This window comes from Aptenodytes forsteri, unplaced genomic scaffold (assembly GCF_000699145.1).
Source record: "Aptenodytes forsteri isolate BGI_AS27 unplaced genomic scaffold, ASM69914v1 Scaffold8, whole genome shotgun sequence".
Taxonomy (NCBI): Eukaryota; Metazoa; Chordata; class Aves; order Sphenisciformes; family Spheniscidae; genus Aptenodytes; species Aptenodytes forsteri.
The window spans coordinates 11,798,360-11,817,485 of NW_008796218.1; positions in this window are offsets into that span (position 1 = coordinate 11,798,360).

Consider the following 19,126-nt stretch of genomic DNA (forward strand, 5'->3'; position numbering starts at 1 on the left):
AGTCTTAATATTTTTAGATAGACTTTTAGTAGATAATTTCTTTTCACAGCAGTAGTCAATGGAATTTCGCTGGATTTATGTCTGTGTTACAGAAATCAGGATTCAACCTACAGCATTCACTGTGACATGCTTCATGATTAAATTTTTCAGAAAAAGAATTGACAGTATTCTGCAGTGTCAGAGACAACAGAAGCACAGTCCTACTTTTATCCAGAGGGCTCGGGGTACATATTTCATGGATCTTCAAGGATCCTGGCTTATTGAGAAACATAGTTTTTCCATATTCGTTCCCAGCAAATGTATAGGTCTCTATTTTAATCACACTAGTTCTGCTTTGATGCTGCATGGGGGAATTACATAACACATTCTTCTGTGCCGATTGTTTTCCTTGGTTAGTGTCTTATGTTTACATATTATCCAGAGCCTTTGGTCCTGGATGTTATTCTTGGTTATGCTTATGCAGTATTACTGGAGGTAGTGGCATTTTGAAGGTGTGACTGAGTTAAGAATCTGGTCAGTCAAGCAAAAACCCTGACTTTTTTCCCTTTGCATTCCTGAGCAGAAATAATTATGCATCACAAGCTAACAGACTGCCTTTCTTTGCCCTCAAATTTCAGTCAGTTTTTCTTTACAAGTTTTAGCTACTGTGGCTGAAAATGTGTATATAACTCTTGGTTGGAAAAATTCCAAACCAAACAGGTTGGGGCTGTCTGTTATATTTTGTGAGACACCTTTGTACATTCAGCATAGCTGAAATCTAGCTTCTGGAAGTCTTAGGATTTCTACAAGCCTTGAGGTTCTTATACTCAAGGCAGGGGCCGAAATTCTGCCCTCATTCCTTTCCATCTGATTCCAGAGTTACTTGTGGGACTAAGCTTGAGTAGCTGCAGACAAACGTTAAGTTCTTGGGTTTTATTGTTAACTTCAAATGTATATTCTCTGAGTTTCACATGTATTTGTCCTTTTTCCCCATCTCTTTCTGGCTGGAGGAAATTTTTATCACCCTTGATCTGCATGCTCTAACAGCTGAAGGTTTTCAGAAGGTACAAAACTATGGGTACGTTTGAGTCAGCCTAGGTCTGGAGGAATGCAGTACTAGAAGTACTGTACAGAACATGGATGGAGTACGTTACAAAAGAAATACTAGACTGAAGTCTTTAGTCCCTCCTGAAGCTATGCTGAAAGTATGCTTTACAAAGCAGACTTTGTAAAGTCAGGATCTGCAGCAGTTTTGTTTAACAGTTATTTCTAATGAAAACAAGTCTTGTTTCAATCAAAAATGTGTTAGAAACCAGTTTCCAATTCAGTGGATAATTTACTTTTTTTTAATGTGACATTTCTTGTCTTTGGTATTAAGTTTTAAAAAATACAGAAAAATGGTTGTAGTATATCCTAAATTACAGGAACAATTGCTGGAAAATTAATTGACATTTACTGACTCTCTTTAGTCTCAAACTTTCAGGTGATCAGGCTTAGCTCTTCTCTATAAAATGGGCTCAGAGATACATTACTGCAGAGTTTGGGTTTTTTTTCATTTTCCTATATCTAAAAAATATCAGAAAGGAATGTCACTGAACTATCCGAAGTATCCCTGCTTTAAAGAAAGAGATCTCAACAATGAAAGAACATTTATATGATATGTTGAGCAAGTCAATTAAAAAAAAAAAGTCAATGGCAGTCTTAATATCCTTTTTGTTACTGTAATGTTAGCAGGATTTCCCCTCTGAATCATGCAGTAAAATGGTAACGATTAAGTAGTTAATTCTTAATAAATGAATATATAGTAGTAAATTTTAGTATTCCAAAATCGTGGGAGAAGAGGGAGGCAGATCACAGACAGTATATAGTAAATATCGTGAGGTCAGACCATAATTTCAAAGATGCTGATCATTATGATGGTGAGAAACGTAATTTTTTGAAAATGAATTGAGACAGATCAAACTACTATGAAAAAATATTTTTTTTTTTCTAGTCCTCAAACTAACAGGAACAAACTGTCATCTTTGACCATGATAATTTTTCTTTTTTAAATATCAGAAGGAGCTCTGCATTTAAATAATTTTCCTACTGAGAATGGGTAAGAAGTATTTAAAGTACAGTCTGAAATACTTCAGAGGTGGTTTGGATGGTACATGCGGGAACAGGCTCTCAGTATAGAGAGGCAGATGACTTGTTTAGTTTTTAGAAAGTGACAATTTAACTAAATACTTTTAAAATCAGCTCTATTTTGGAATAAGGCCTCAGTAGTATTCCTGATCAAAGCCAAGGTTAAAGTTTTAGAAGAACTGGTGGTATATAATTCATTTCTGAAAAAGACAGAGAATAAGCAAAATGTATCAAAATATGTGTATTTATTTATTTACTTGAAACTCAACCTTGGGAAAGGGCTTCTCTTCTAAAAAATAATTGAGAAGCAGATGCATTGCAAAAAATGTCACCACAAGGAGGCATGTCACATCCTACATCTCTTTTTTTCTTTTTTCTCTTGTTTTTGTTTTTCTCCTGCCAATCTTTATACCCAAAATCAGGCAGTTCAACGTTTCCTATCCCACTGCCATTTTCTGGTACTTGATCCAGTTCTTAAACTTCTCTGATAATTGTCTGTCAGCCTAGCACAACATTTTACAAAATTAATTGCGTTCTTAAGAATAACAAGCAATTTGACTCGTGTAGCATCATGCTGTCACCACTTGGCGTTAATAATCTGCCACTCACCTTTCTGTTCCAGGAATACATATATTTTAGCCACCGAATATATTTGCCTTAGACTGTTACCAGCTCCTTTTCTTCATTTTTCTCTGTTGTAAATTTTTTTTCCCCCCAATAAACCAGCCCTTTTTTTAACAACTTAATTTCATATATACTTAGAAAATTGCGGTAATGTTGGTAATTTGGGGATTTTTGTATTATTGATGGTTGCTGTAGGCACCCAAGAGCAAGTTCTCGAGCTGCTCCCTTACTGTTGTCTGTAAAATCCTACAGCTATTGAGCGCAACCCAGCTTGATATGCTCTACAGTATTTTCTTCCAAATGGATGAATAATTTATGTGACTATGAAATCTTTTTGGTGGTTTTGTACCCTTAGGAGTGAATATTTACAATTTTATTTTGAATGTTATGATAATTTGCTGTTGTACAGGAATGTTTTGGAAAATGTACCAAACCAAACAAAAAGAACAACTCCCAGATTATTATATGAAAGGTTTTATTTTTCAGCAAAGAAATGATAGATAAATATAAAAGATAAAATAGATAAAAATAGAGAAAATAGATAAAAACAGATAAAATTCTTATTGTGCAAGAGTAATATTGAGTGAGGAGGGATAAGAATGGAAGGAAGCAGACCTAGGTCTGTCTATTTTGATTGATGTGTTAATGTCTGTCTTTTACTAGATACTAGTCAGGGTAGAAGACAAGAAAGCTTAAGGTGATGCGATGTATGTTAGGCAAGTCTCTGTGAAGGCAGAGAAGAGGATTAAGCAGCAGGGGAGTGGGTCAAGTTTGGCAGGTTCTGGACCGTGTCAGGGCTATCTCTGAGATTTTATGAAGCCTGAAGTGGACCACTGGGGGACATGTCCTCTGTTGCATTCTGTAGACTACTTAACTGCATTAAGGATGAGCTACTGTGGGGTAGTCTACAGGAAACATATTGAGAAGATTAATGCTTAGTCTCTTTCAGTCTTTTTTGGATGGTGGAAGATTACCTCTGTAAACATACAGGACACGTATTCAAGCCTGAAATAACAAAACTCCCCATCATCTCACCAGAGGCTGCAATAAGAATCCAACAAAATTAGCTTGTCACATAATTTGTGACAATGCAAAAAAGTAAATTGTTCAGCTATTAATTTACAATACAACTATTTTACTAAGAAGTGATGTTACATACCACATTTGTCAAATATTTCAAAACTTTCTCTGAAAAGTCAGACAAAATATTTTAATGCCATGGAAGTGTCATAAATCAAACACAACAAAGATATAGATACTTAGAAGAATTATGCAGCACGCAACCAATATGGTCTTCTGTTCCTTGGTTTCTGAATGCCAGAAGAAGCAGATGCATAGCTGGCTTCAGTGATGACTTGGCTTGTTACAGTGAACCTGGAGCCAGATATAAATTGTGTCTTTTTCAGGAGACAATGCTGTATCAAAGTCATGTGTCCTGCTTCCATTGTAAGGTGTCCTAGGCGATCAGGTAGCAACTGTTGTTCTTAGGAAGGATTCTGAGCTTCATTTGGCGCTCTGCATCAGTAGAAGAAGAAGCGTTCAGGTTTTGGGTTTGCTGTTCACGACAAAACATTCAGGTTTCATTTTTGCTCTTCAGCAAATGCAGAGTGCTTTTACTTTTTTGGGTAGAAGGTGAGTTGAGCTAATATCTAGAGAAGTGTCTGATGAAGGAAAAGAGTTGGTACTACAGTGAAACCTGTAACTGTTGCACGCATGCAATAAATGATGAGATATAATATATAGTATAAAGGAGGATCTTTAGAATCACTAAAGCATTAAGCCTGTAACACATCTGCAAAAGAGTTTCCCATAGATAAAACAGGTAGTTATGCTTAACATGACTACCATGGAAATAGAATGGCTTAACTAGCATTTATTGATACCAATATCCTACTTAATATAAAATTTGAGCACTTCAGCTGAACCACAGAAACCTCCTCTTGGATCGTGAGATTACCCTTCAAACCATCCTACCACTAAATGCCAACATTGCATAGAGAAACAACTGTTGCTATACAAGGTACTTCTACGCACACCTACAATCGCCTTGTGATGACAATGAAATGGTAATGTATTATTATACTTGTACAGATCATGTGTGATTTTTTGGAGCAGATAATGACGCATACTCCTACTGTTTCAAATTATGAGGAGGAGTCAACGTGGAGAGGTATATGAAAGTAAACCTTGTGTTTGCTCCCCTTACAAAATGAGTCTGCAGAAAACCTGCTACAATAATGGTTTTGAAATGCTGGCTTTCATAAGCAGCAATTTTTACAGATTTTACATCAGTAATGAAACAGTTCACTAGCTTCTTATTCACTTTCATGTGCAAGTCAGAGTATTGGTGAATATATTCAAAACCTTACAGGATTTAGCCCAAGAGGTTTTGCATTTTTTTCACCTCCTATCCTATTGTGATAGCTAAGACAGTGTTACAGGTTTTGGGGTAGAAAACTGAGATGGAAGACCACACCAATATATTTGGTTTTCTTACTTCAGCAGAAAGCAGAATTGTAGAGGCCACAGTTGCCACAAAGCTAGTGCCATTATACATTATTCTTTTTTCAAGTTTGTATGTAATCATGCAGATCTTTCAAGGCCATTTTACAGATTATACATAACACCATCTTATGCACCAACATACCATATAGAAATATATGTGCTATGTGACATTAAATCTCTTCATTATATTATGTCCTCCATAGGAGACATCACTGAATTAAGGTTATCTGAAAACCAGATGATAATAATACCCATAGTATTGAATGTAGGAGAAACTATGTGCAGTATTGAGAGGCTGACTCATGAGCAAAGCACGGTAATGTTTATAGGTTTGAAGTCTGAAATGCCTTTTCAGCAGAGAATTGCGTACTGATGATAAATTCCAAACAGACCTTCAGGAGAGATGGGTGTCTATCCATGCAGCAGGTCCTGTACAGTAAGCAGCTGCTCAAGTAGCTTCATCTCACTCTCCCCTTTATCTCAAAAAGAAGTGTCTCATTACATGCAGACTGCAACATGCTAACTTGTATTTGAGCTTGAACCACGTTTTATTGGAAAAAAACACCTGTGTAAGTTTAAAGACTGCAAAGACTGAGAATCTGTCAGAGCTCTTGACAAATTGTAGTGGATAGTTACAGTTTCTTTTACAAATGGTCACCTTACTGAATTCCTCTAGGGTCAATATTGACATTGACCTTTTCCACTTGGTTGGAAATGCATTATATCACATGGATGATGTAAATGATAATATTGGTTAAAAAAAAATAAATATTATTGCTATGAGGCTCACAGTGCAGTGCTTTAGAGGCATGTTTTGAGCTCTACCTTATTGTCATAATTTTTAAAGCAAAACAGTATATTGTTAAGCTTTCAGTCTTAAAAGATTTTCTTTGAATTACATAAGTCTTTTGAGATAATTCTTCTCAGTCTATATATTCTTTGGCTCATTGACTGTTTCAGAGTAACTTCTTACCACTGTAAAACTGCTCACAGTTATGACATCTCTCATACTGGTATAGAACTTACTTAAAATATCTGAAGTTCCTCTCCTGTAGCACTAATACATGGAATAATACATAGAAAATCTAAGTTTTTACCATTTCCTACTTAATTTTACTTTTCTATACTGTGATAAATTCTATTATTTTCTATTTTTGCAATAATAGCTATAAAAAAATTTACAACAGCCCCAAAGTGTGTAATTAAACTAATTGTTAATAAACAAGTATATAGCTCCATAGCTGTATTTATACAAATGAATAAATAGTATTTTGTGTTACTTTTTATTGAAGTTAATGGACCAAACCTGAAGTTGTTGATGTCAGTGAGACCATTAACATTACTTTTATAAGACCTGGCTCAAGACCTGTATTTTTTGACTCAACTTGCTCTTTCTTTTTCTTTGAAAGACAGTGATGGTGTTAGCAGAGGTTTCATAATAACTGTGCTTGGTGAAACGCTTCTTCAGCTTCCAGCATTTATTCTGCTGTCATGTTTCGGAATGAATAAAGAATGGATTACAAACTGCCTTAAGACTTTGTACGTAGAACATGTTCCAGTTGTTGTTTCCAGGTAATTTGTTGAGCTCATGCGTAAATACAAGTGATTTCTGGCAAGATCCCTAGCTCATAGTTTACTTAATTCTTCATCCCTGTGTTTGCTGAACCATTTATTTTAAAGTTTCTCCAGTTCCAAAAAAGTTACAGTACAACCTTGTTAACTGCGATCATCTTTGTCAACTTCAATTACTTCATCATCTAACATCTAAATATCTAATGTTTATCTTTTCTTCTAGGTTTACATGATATCATTGTCATCATCATTATCTTCTTCTAAGTTTCAGACACAGTTTCAGCTTATGTTAATTCACAGAATTCCTCTGCAGTTCATAACTGCAGTTCTTGAATGGCTGAAATGTACTTGATCGTACATTAAAAAGCTTTGGCAATAGTGAATACATCATATTTTCAACTTTTTCATGGTTTTGTCATTCAAAGAGTTTAAAATAATATATAAGGATTTTGACAGTGGCTCTATGTATAGTATTTATAATGAAGAAACACTTGACAGTCAATCAAATATTGATTTAGTCTGGAATTTTCAGACTGCCCAAGCGATGGATGGAGGGATAGATGGATACCTACAGGAAATGCATGAGCTCCTGCTATAGATTTGTTTATTACACTTGTGACTGGAAGATACAGTTAAATTACTGCAAATTTGTTTGTGTTACTGGTAGTTTAGATTCCTGTAGAAATTATCCTATAGGCAGAATGAAAAAAATTACGACAAGAGTGATAGCTACCAGAATTCATAGCGGAAGGCTTTTTGTAGGATAAACATAAAAATTGATTTCTTTGCCTTTGGGACTGCAGGAATTCTGAAGCATATAGAAGAAAATTGTAAGTAAAAGATGCCTGTTATTTGCCACTCTCAGTTTTGCAGAATTCTTAAGAGGACTTGCAAGAACACATTATGCTGAAAAGGGGACAGAATTTTACGGAACAGGTTAAAGTGTGAATGGATTTTTTATGCTTTGTGCAGAAAGTTCATCACAAGCTTTGTATGGAGAACAGAGTACATATAAAAAGTGCTCTTAAGATACTTTTGCCATGGCTGATATATCAGGGATTTCAAAACCTGAGCGAAGGATTAAGTGTTTAGAACTGAGTACTGCAACAGCTGGTTGGCACAGAAACGACCGGTAGCAAACATTCATATTTTCTATTTTTAAAATAAAATCTTTGCACTAAAATCCAGTAAGAGGAAGATTTTGTAAACAAAAATGAATGATAAAAGGGATGAAACATGCTCAGAAAGAAATTTGGGTTGTGCATGATTTGTGACAGTAATAATACATGTTAGCAATAACAACTATACATTTACGTAGGACTTTTGCATGCATTGAAAAACCATACATTCTCTGCTATAAAGGTCTTAAAAATCTAAGTAAAACCAAGTGAAGTATGGCAATCTGTAAAAGTCAGGTAAAATTTTCTAAGTTACAGAAAGAGAGGTGGATAGTTTTAAGTGCAAGAAAACTTGAAAAAGGAGAGAGGAGACTTCTGTGACAGAAGGATGGACATGGGAGACTGAAAGAAAGATTCAAAGCTGAAATGCAAAAGGAAACAGGGCTGACTTTAAAAAGGCTGGAGCAGATAGGCTGGATTTGCTCTGCTGTGGAACATGAGGCTATTAAAAAGACTTAAGGGGCGAATTGACGTAATTTGTGTAGAAGTGACGTTCAGGCCAACTGCAGATAGTGAGAGATGCTAGATGTGGACAAATGCAAATATAAAAGTAGTGTGGCTAATTGAGTTTCCTTCAAATGCTTGACCCTGTTATGTATGCCTCTTCCTTTAAGAGAAAGCTATCGTTCCATCCTAAATTCACACTATAAACATCCATGTGATAATAATGCTGTTTCTTTCATTTAATTTTAGTATAGCTGATTCTTCAACTGGTAACTAAATAAAACTGTTGCACTATGAACATGTCAAATGAGGGTTTGGTTGCTCTTTGGAGAAATAAACAGCAGTTCTCAGCTCTGAAGCTTTTGTATATGGGTGGAGGATAGACTTCGCTTTAGGTCAGGATTATGAATGTCTTTTTTTTTTTTTTATATACTTACGGGTGTTTTGTAGACTTATAATTCCTTCATTTGGGTTTAAGTATAGCAAAGGATTATGTCTTCTGGGTTTTATGTTGAGTTGATACAAACTGAAAAAACAGAAGATTGACAGCTATGTCCCAAAAGTAACAGACTTTTTCCCTCCAACCACCTCATACTAGTTTTATATTACAATTGAGCTAGTTAATTTTGTCTTGTTTATCCTAAAATGCCCTTTAAAGTCTATTAAAACTCCTCCTTGTTCTTTTTCTTCTGGGTGTTGCATTTTCTGATGCAAAATATTTCTCTCTTTTTCAATTCTTTGTTCACTTGCCGACTTCTTGTCACTTAGTAGGGAAGTTGGATTTTTTTTTTTCTTTCTAATTCCTTTTTGTGGAGACAAGGTAGCTAGTTTGTATCAGAAGAGGCACACTTGTAGTAACATTGGTTTTCATGGTCTCCTTTAACATTTCCACAACAATTAACTCTTCTGTTAGAAACTGAGAGGCTCAGAAAATGAAGGTACAGCTCGATGAATGTGACCTTGGATGATGCTTGACAAAAAGGTAATGGCTGAGTGACACTGTGTCCTATCTTCTGAGTTACGAAGTGGATACCACACCAAGGAATGTTGGTAGTCAGTGTTGGTGCTAGTAAGATTCCCTTCCTCACCTTCTAGGACTTCAGTTTTGGCAAACTGTCTAATATCTGGGAGCTAGGTTCCTAAAAGTAAAAAATAATTAAAAAACCCCCACCCTTGGGTCTCTGGGATTAAGCTCCTTTGACTAAATTTTGCCCTACATCACTGTGTGATAATCCTGTACCATGACTCAGTCAATCATTACCGCAGTAGTCTTAGTTCATGTTTAGTGATGTTGTCATCTTTTATACTACTGATTTTCTTTTTTGGCTTACGAGATTCTAAAATGCTGGTTTTGCTTTTGCAGCACTGTTTTAAAAAGCTTTGCCTTAATCCTTAAACTTTTTCTTGCACAAAAAACATCGTGGTTTAGACATATCGGAGTTTTTGGAGAGGAAAGAGAACACAAGAAACTAACGCCACATCATTGAAATAAAAGACTTGAATGAAATCCTGTAGAGGAACAAAACTATGCTTTTAATTGCATATTTAATTTTAATTTTGAGATAGACCTACAATAGATTTAAAAAGCAAGCATGTTGTTCATAATGTGTCTTTCATGTAATTGTAACACCTACAGGCCTCAGAATGAGATGGGGTCTTCCTTGTGGAAGGCATTCTTTCAAAAAATAGTTGAGGAAAAAACGTACTTGCTCCAAAGGATTTCATTATCATGGCTTAAAGGTTAGAGGTAAATCATGGTATAAAGGTTTTTGGTACCTATTCCTGCCTTCTTGGATTCATTGAATTTTACTTTTTTTTTCACTGCCAGGGTGGAGTGTCACTGTTTCCCTACTGTTAGACCAAGGCTGAGACTACACATACCTGTCAAGCTTCCTTACAAGTATAAACTGAATTTAGCATCTGCAGTCATCACTTTTATATTCTGTGGACAGATGAAAGAAATGTATCCTTTTTCCACTCCATTTTTCCAGTTTTTGCCCATGTATTCTGAATTCAGAGTAAGCCACAGAGAACCGGGGAAGATGCTACTGAAAATATTGAACAGTACTGAGCACAGGAGAGACTCATGTAAGACTCCAGTCCAAAGGCTTTTGTTTCTGATAGGGAGTCAGTGGTAACTGCTTTCTGAGTGGGCTTTTACACCCAGAGGTAACTGCTTTCTGAGTGGGCTTTTACACCTGTACAGAGGTGCATTGTTTCCTTTTTTTTTCTTTCAGTTGCTTTCGAGTAGTTTATTTGATAACTTGTTGTACTTTTTTTTACAGCAACTGAAATGTGCATGGCTGGCTGATAGCCCCTAAATTTCTTCTACACCCACTTCTTCCTCCTCATTTTAAAATGTACAATATATTGCTTTTTCCAGACTTCTTTACCATGAAACTCTGATGTTCTCAGGCAATCTACCTAAACTCTTCAACAGCCAAATTATTTGTCTGGAGAATCCTTTCTCCATAAAAGTACCTTTGTTTATCATGTCTTGTCTAGACTGCTAAAGCACTTTAAATGTGGGTGCTGCACAGGCTTAGGTAGCTTGGTAGAATGTGTGGCAAGAGCCTTTCTTCATCAAAGTAATGTTTCTTTTAACACTAGAAACAAAGCTTTCGGTGAGAAGAAAAGCCTTGGAACAATCCTTTTGTGAGCAGGCCTACAAACCTACCTAACCATAAATCTTACCATGGATAGATGACATCTTTGGCAGGTGTAGCTTTTTTAACAATATCTCATTAGGATTCTATATCTGAATCTAATTCCCAGAAAGAACTACTGCTTCTCTTTCTTGGAGAGTATCCAATTTTAAATCTGCGCTTCAAGTCTTTGGGATCTTCAGTCTTGAGGCTCTTTACACAAAACCAGTTTCATAGGTTGACGATAAATGAGAGTTCTGAGTTTGTTCCTTAACAATACTGTGTACTGAGTTGCCTGTCTCAAAGCAGTCATTTTCTTCCTGCCTGCTTCTCCAGACAGAACCTCACCAAATTTATTCATTCATCTTCCCTGTAGCAGGTCAACATGAAGTAGTAATACATTATTACAAGGCAGCTTCAAATCCATCACAACGAGAGAATGTGTAGGCATATAAAGAGAAGAATGGAAAAACTGCATGATGTTCTCAAGGTCATAATGTAGGCTTGCAGCAGAGCAGGAGATAGAAACTGGGTGCTCTGGGTTGCAGATAGTATGATCTGGCCGTGTTTCTTATCAAACATACTTGCAGAAACTTAAACAACCAAACCCAAACCAAGGTAACCCTGATTCAAATTGTTAATACTTTTTTTCTTTTTTTTTAATCTTCTATTATGGCTGATGTTCAATATGTTAAGTAACTGGATTTGTAGCTTCTATTTTCCTTGAGAATTTTTCAACTGAAAAAATATATTTAGTGAGTTATTAAGGCTTATTTTTTCAACTGAAAAAATATATTTAGTGAGTTATTAAGGCTTATTCTTCTCTTATGTGCTTCTCAAATTTCATAACCACTGTTTTGAATGATACTGAAGAGGTAGAAAAAAGTTAAGCTGATGAACAAGTTTACAAAATAAATTAATATAGCACAATAATAAAATTAATGTTAATAAAATGCCAGACATAAGATGAAAGCAATAAATGAACTATGTTGTAATGCCAATTTTAGAGTAAATACACGTTACTTCAGTTATCCTTTAGTGATGAAATTAGAAATCTGATCGTGATAAAACTGAAAGTAACTGTGAGACCAAATCTTCAAGATGGATAATGAGGTTCCATCATCATTAACAGAGTGTAAAATCCTGCTGGGCAAATGACACATGACTTTGCTACTGACTCCATTAGGAAAAGACACGCTTTTTATCTAGTGAATTTAGTAAATGTTTGGACTGAAAGTGCAAATAAGATATTTGAAACATCCTGAACTGGAGCATGCCAAGTACAGAAAGTTGTATCTCAGATGATAATGTGGGCCTTCCCTGTTCTCGGTATTGTAGATCATTTTGCTTTCTAGTCTGTCAGTATAACATTTTTCAGAAGTGCTAATGCTCTGGTGTTACTGTACATGATCTTCATTTTCTGCACATTACGTATATTTATTAACACAAGAAAGAGGAAAGACAGCTTAATTACATCTTTTTGGCCCAAGGAATCTGAATGACAATTAAACTGGCTTAAGTGAAAAAGAGCAGTATAGTCATGCCTTTATTCTGGTAGTTCTATTCCAGTTGAAATTATTTGTATATCATCTTATTTTATGGGAAACCACCAGCAGAGTTCTTCAAAAATTACTCTTCCTAGAAAATGCAGTGCACAGCATTTTCCCAATATTCCCCTCCTGGAACTGTTCCCTGTAATTCTAAGAAGAGAGTCATTCTTAAATTCTGGAGGATGGTACGAAGTGTCTTCTGCAACTGTTTCTATTTTCTTCTACAAATCAACAGTATAAAATGCAGAACAGTAGTTTGAACTGAAATGTAGGGTGCTATCATTATGATTTTCACGCAGAACACTGAAAAGCTTGCTTTTCTCTCTTGCTTGTAGTTGTAGTAAAGTGATGAGAAAATCTCTTGTAGTACAGATAGCCTAGATTGGTCATAATTCCCAGTGTGTCTCCCTGGCACAGTGGTATATAGTTTATTCACTTTTCTTTGTGCAAAGGGAAAGTAAAAAGCACAACTAAAAGTAGTAGCAGAAAAAAAAAATCAACCTCAGAATTTTTCTATAGTATCATTTTAGAGCTGCACATGAATGGGTAGAAGAGAAATGAGGAAATAATTTAATTGAAAGGTACATTCATAGGGAAGTCATTCAGAGCTGAACTTTGAGGAACTGATTCTTGTGAGTCTTCAGGTGAGCAGACAGAAGAGGGAGAATCTTGTCCTAGATCTTGAACATAAGAATTACCTACGATAACAGCAGTCACTTTGGGAGAACATAGGACTTCCACTGCAAAGCACAGTAGAACCTGAAATAGAGAACCTGAAATATACAGGGCTATAACCATGCCCCCCCGCCCTCTGCAGTACATTTAGTCATTTATATGGTTATAGTACTTTATGGATTTGCACTCACATCGAGCTGCTACAAGAGGACTTTGTAGGGAAGAATCAGACAGATCGGCTTCTTTTTCCAAAGTACAGTCCCATTCTCTCCTCCATAGTGATGTCCCAAATTAACTGCCCATGTTTAAGCTGTACAAATACTCTTCCCCCCCTCCCCCCTTGTTTTTATTTTTTCTAATAGAAAAATCTCTCTATGCTGCACTCTTCAGATTGTTTCCTCACAGCATTCTCTACTGTATTGCAACTGTCCTCAACTCTGACTTTTCCTAGTATTGTGTGATTGAAACACTTAGGAAATCTGAATAATCACATTTCTCTCTCCTGATTCATGCATACTTGGGGTTGCAAATACAGCCAACACTCATGCATTCGCAGAAGGTAAGTGATGTCGTGTAAGAGAAGTCATGGAGACTTCTGCAAATAGTGTAGAGAGTTTGTAAGCAAACTCCCTGTTGGCTTTTGTAGGCAGAAATGTAATGGTAAATCTAGCCCTAAATCACCAGAAGACTTTATGTCAGTACAGTACAAGAAAGAGTTCAATGCTTTCACTATGATGCTGCTTAGGTGACCGAGATGCTGGTTTCAGAGGTGCACGTGGGAGTGACTAATGAAGAAAGATCTTTCTGTAAGTAAAAGTCTTCCATTTCAAGTGAAAGAGTCTAATGATGTCTTTTGTTAACAATAGCTGATCTTAAAGCATGTTAGCACAGTTGGTTATATATTCTCATCACCATTTGATGGAATGGGAAAGTGAATGAGTGAATGTTAAATGTATTCCCCCCCCCAGTGTTGCCATTTAAAAATCTTTCTTTAAATATTTATCCTGTATTTATAAGATCCTTACTTCTAAGAACTTTAGCCACTAAAATGCAGATTTATGGGAATAGGGCAAGATGCTTTTTTTTTTTAATCTGTAAAATGATTAAGAGGTAAATTCTTGTCAAACACAAGTAACCTGTTAATCCTTGAGAAGCTATTTTATATGAAGATGGTCAGCATTTGGATGAATAAATTGATTTCTCTACTGTGACTAAATATATTATGGAAGAATATTCAACTCAAGAAGTATTACAAAGTATTTTGATTATTAGTGATTAGAGTGAGAATTTTTGCAAGTCAGAAGAACTGCTGCTTGCTCACTGTTCTGTATGGCAAATCAGTCTTGGGACCATGCTGCATGCCTGCACAATGCAAATACGCAGCTGTGCCTGTGTGTATAAAAACCATGAAACGTTAAGGCTCATAGGGTTACTCTAGCATGTAAAATTGAGTAGCTTATTCAAGGAGGATCATGTGTACTGCATGTTACTGTATGTGTTTTCATTAGTATGTTCCCTTTTTCTACTGCTGTTCCATCTTTCTTTACATCTAGGCTTACACTGCCCAGTATTTTATACCTCATTCCATCTTTGCTCTTTTTACAGTGTAATTCAAACTCAGTAAAGATGAAGCAAGCCACCCTTTGAGGGCAAGTCTTTTTAAACCTACGTGTTCATCTCCACTTAATCTGGCTTCCTGCAGTAGGTAGAGTGTCCTTTTATGTAAAGTGCTAACTAAAATCCATCCAGCGTTACAATAATACTAAAGTGCCAGAAACCCAATGATGCCGCCCTGATTCAAAGCCTATTGAAAAAAAATTAAAATCTCCTACTAATTTCAGTGAGCTTTGGATCAAATCTTTCAAGCCAGTGTGTATATTTGTGCTTCTTCAGATATGTTAAGAGCACTCCATTGTCTTGACTGGCATTGCAGAACGACCAAAAATAATTGCTGTCTTTTCAGAAGATGGAACAGCTAGTATGGTCTTGATATTTGCAATAAGGATGAGCAGATCTTCTGACTATCTGACATCTCAAGATACTTTTATCTTCAGAAGGTTTGCAAAAATACTTCTGGTTTGCAAAGATTTATCCACGTTTTAATTTATTCTCTTTCCAGAAGTGATTATACATGAAAACAATATGTAAAAACTACTTTGCTTGTTAAAGGGACCCATGATCTACACAGTCCAGTAGGAATAGAGGTGCATACAAAACCTAGCAGCTAGTGACCTAGATGCACTGTTCTGCATTTTTTTTTCCTGAACTAGATTGCATCTTCCCCCCCACCTCTTGGTTTTTTTTTCCTAATAGCCTTCTTGGTTTTTTTTCCATTTTGATGACTGTTTTTTCACTCTGGTTGTTCATTGGGTAGTTTTTGTTTCTACTTCTCTTTAATCTGAATTGCTGAAGCTAAAATATTTCAAATGATCAAAAAGAATCAGGAGGTATCTTGTTTAGATATAATCTCAGATGATGATTCATTAATTATAGCTAGACTGCATAAAGGTACAAGAGAATAAGGGATAATATCTGGTGTTAGAAAAGATGAGGAGGAAAGGAAAAGTGGTTTTCTGTAACATTTTTTACATTAAAGGAACAACCAAGCTATTTGGCTGTTCATCGTCCTGTATCATTGTGGATGCTATTTCAACATGTTAATACTTAGTGTGGTGTCTCTCTGTTGTGTTCATGTGAATCCCTGTCTTTATTAGCATGATTCAACCATATTATATATGATTTATATTCCAGTCATTCCTGCAGGCTCCAAAAGGTCAGGAAATAATCTCAAACCTTTCTAAATAGGTAAGATCAGCACAAGTACTGATTTTAGAACATCTTACTAATGAGAACGAGTGATGCAGAGAGCATGAGTGAAATTTGGGGAAGAGGGAATGGCTTCTGTTCTCTTAGGTCATAGATTAGAAGCTGTAAAACCAAGCCAATTCTCAGATACAAAATACAATACCATAATCCTATAATCACATTAAGAGAATAATAGATTTTTATGCCAGAGGAAACCAATTAGGACTGTTACGTTGGATCTCCTGTGCAGCAAAGGGCTATACTTTTTTCTGAACTGGCCTATGTCTTCTGGTTTCCAGACTTTATCCATTTAGTTGAGGCAAATTCACCATTAATAGCCCAGACATTCCACATGAGTTGCAAGTAAAGTTTTTATTTCCTATACAGGAGTTGATTGAATTGTCATGAATGTAGGTAATAACATGACTTTCCTAATCTCCTCAGGGCAACAAAAAGCAATTAGCCACTGTGCTATATATAAACAAAAGAACTGTGAAATCTCCTAACTTATAATCGCATAAATAATGAGGAGCTTGCTAATAAAATGAAATAAAATAGAATACCAAATTATTTGTAGAAATATCTAAGAAGCCATTGACATTAGGATCACATTTCACCATTGACCAAAATGGTGACTGATGTGTAGACAACATTAACATATGGTCCCTAATCAGAGGGTGGAGACATGAATAAATTACTGCCTTGTGTCTCAGAGGAGATTAATTTCAATGGCTTGTGATAGTTATGGCACTCATATATAAATGCATAGCTAAATTGTTCTTTTAAAAATAATTTACTAAGATACTTAAAATCTCAGTAATCAATGAGATACTTAAAAAAAAAAATCTAAGTGAATTAAAAGGACAGCATGGGTCAGAGTAGTGTCCCTGCTTTCCCTAGTTACAATAAAAGGGATAGCTGGACAATTTACGTGGGAGTTTCCTATTTTCATACAACCCTGCTTCTGAAACTCCAACCCAAACTTAAGGTGACAACTTAGCTCGGCCTTAGAGTATTACTGCATACTGTCTCACCTTTGAGTAATCCAAGTTCAGAACACTTTTAATTAGAGTTTTGATGTATCCTTCAATTAGTGAAGAATAAGGCTTTTTTTGCTTATTCCTTTTATGGTTGTGTAGAGATACACTGTAGGGATACAATGGATTGATGGATTTTTTTCTTTGTTCTTTTGAGTTAATCTGAGATGTGGGTCAAATTATTCACTTTTTCCCTGAATGTATAATTAACTATGACTTATACTGAGATTTCATTGCATGGTAACATAATGCCAGTTATTTTTATGTAAAACTTATGTTTTTCATAGAGGTTTAGGTAGTTGTGGGTTGCAGTTAGAGATTTTTACCATGCAGTTATCTCAGATTTATGTAATAGCTTGTTCAGATTTTTTTTAAAATTTAAGCTGTGTCAGAAGAGATAAAGCCTGAATTTCAGGTATTATGATTCTTTAGGGAAATTTAGTCCGTATAGTTTTTCCTCTTGATTTTATTACCTTTTACTGTAAATGTAACTTACATTATATGAAAAACACAATTTATACATTAATTCCTAGAATTTTTTGGCCAGGTATTTTTAAGTAATAGGTAGATGTAAAACTTGAGCAGAAACATAGTGCTTTCACTTTTCCATTTTAAAGCTTTTCTAATAAAATGGCACTTCAGCTTTTATCACAGGGAAAGGTGACCTTTTGAAAACCAAAGTAGGTAAATAGATCTTATGCTAGCTGGAAAAAAGAAAGCTCTTTAAAATAAAATGGAGCAAAATTCAGTGGCACTGTGGAATCTAGCCCAGGCTTATACGGTCTGCAAGCCATTTTTATATTAGTGTGCTGTTTGGTCCTTTCTCTGACTGAGATGCAGTTTGACCAGCAGACCACTCAGCATATCTCTACTTTTCCATGAATCATGAATACATAACACTGCCTTTTGAAATGGGGTATTAGAAGTCTGGGAATGTGTGAGAAACTGGGGAAACTGCAGAGAAGGGAAAAACTAGGAGACAGAATGGGAAGACATAGCTATTGTGATGGAACGTCAGAAATGTTAAACTCTGATCTCACACACACACAAGTTAATTTCAGCTGTATGTCTACAACCCAGCACATCAATTTATCATCTTATTTCTGTAAACCTGCTTAACTAGCTGAGTACTTTGGGCCTGGTGTTACTCTGTCAATTTATGCAGTCAAAAAAGTCTCTGTCGGGCTATTAATGAAATCCCAGTGGTTTTCATCTGGATTACGTTTGGTTGCCACAGGACTTCATTTGGCTCAGAATCTTGCAGTTAAAAATTGTTTTAATCTCCTTTTAATTCAGACATAGTAGTTCTTATAACCTTTGATTTATGGTGAAAGCTTTAGACAGTAAAATATTTTCATTATTTTATAGATAGAGAAGCTGCATCCAAGGAGTTCCAAGTGATTTGCCTGAAGCAAGATGACGATTGTCAGAGCTAGGACTAGAATGCGGAGGAACACAGCTCCAATTCTCATGCTTCATCTACTGTATGCAGTGACCCATGTGCATTTTCTTACACATTTTCTTATATGTAGCAGGGGAAGAGTCACAATACAGTTCTTGATAATTGTACTAAAATGTACTTTTGTTTTTAAGTATTAATAATCTCTCAATACTTCAGTGTAACAGAGCATGTTATTACTTCAGCCTCACGCAAAGATGTGATGTGAAGTACTGTCTGCTTGAGGAATTGAAAAATATGTGTTTTCTTTAGGAAAAAAGAGTGCTTTGATCAGGGAAGACTCGCTGTTCAGAAGGTCGGTTTTATTTTTCTTCTCACATAGTGAGGCTATTACAGACGGAAATACCATCTCACTGGTGAGAGTTTTCTAAGTAGAATATCACAAAAATGTCTCAGGAATGAATAATCATGCATTGACTTTAAATGGTGATAGTGTTGCACAATAAAGGACTCATCTGTTATGCTATGAAATATTGGATCTGTTCCCAGATAAGGTGATTTCAAAACACAGACTGATTGTATTGGC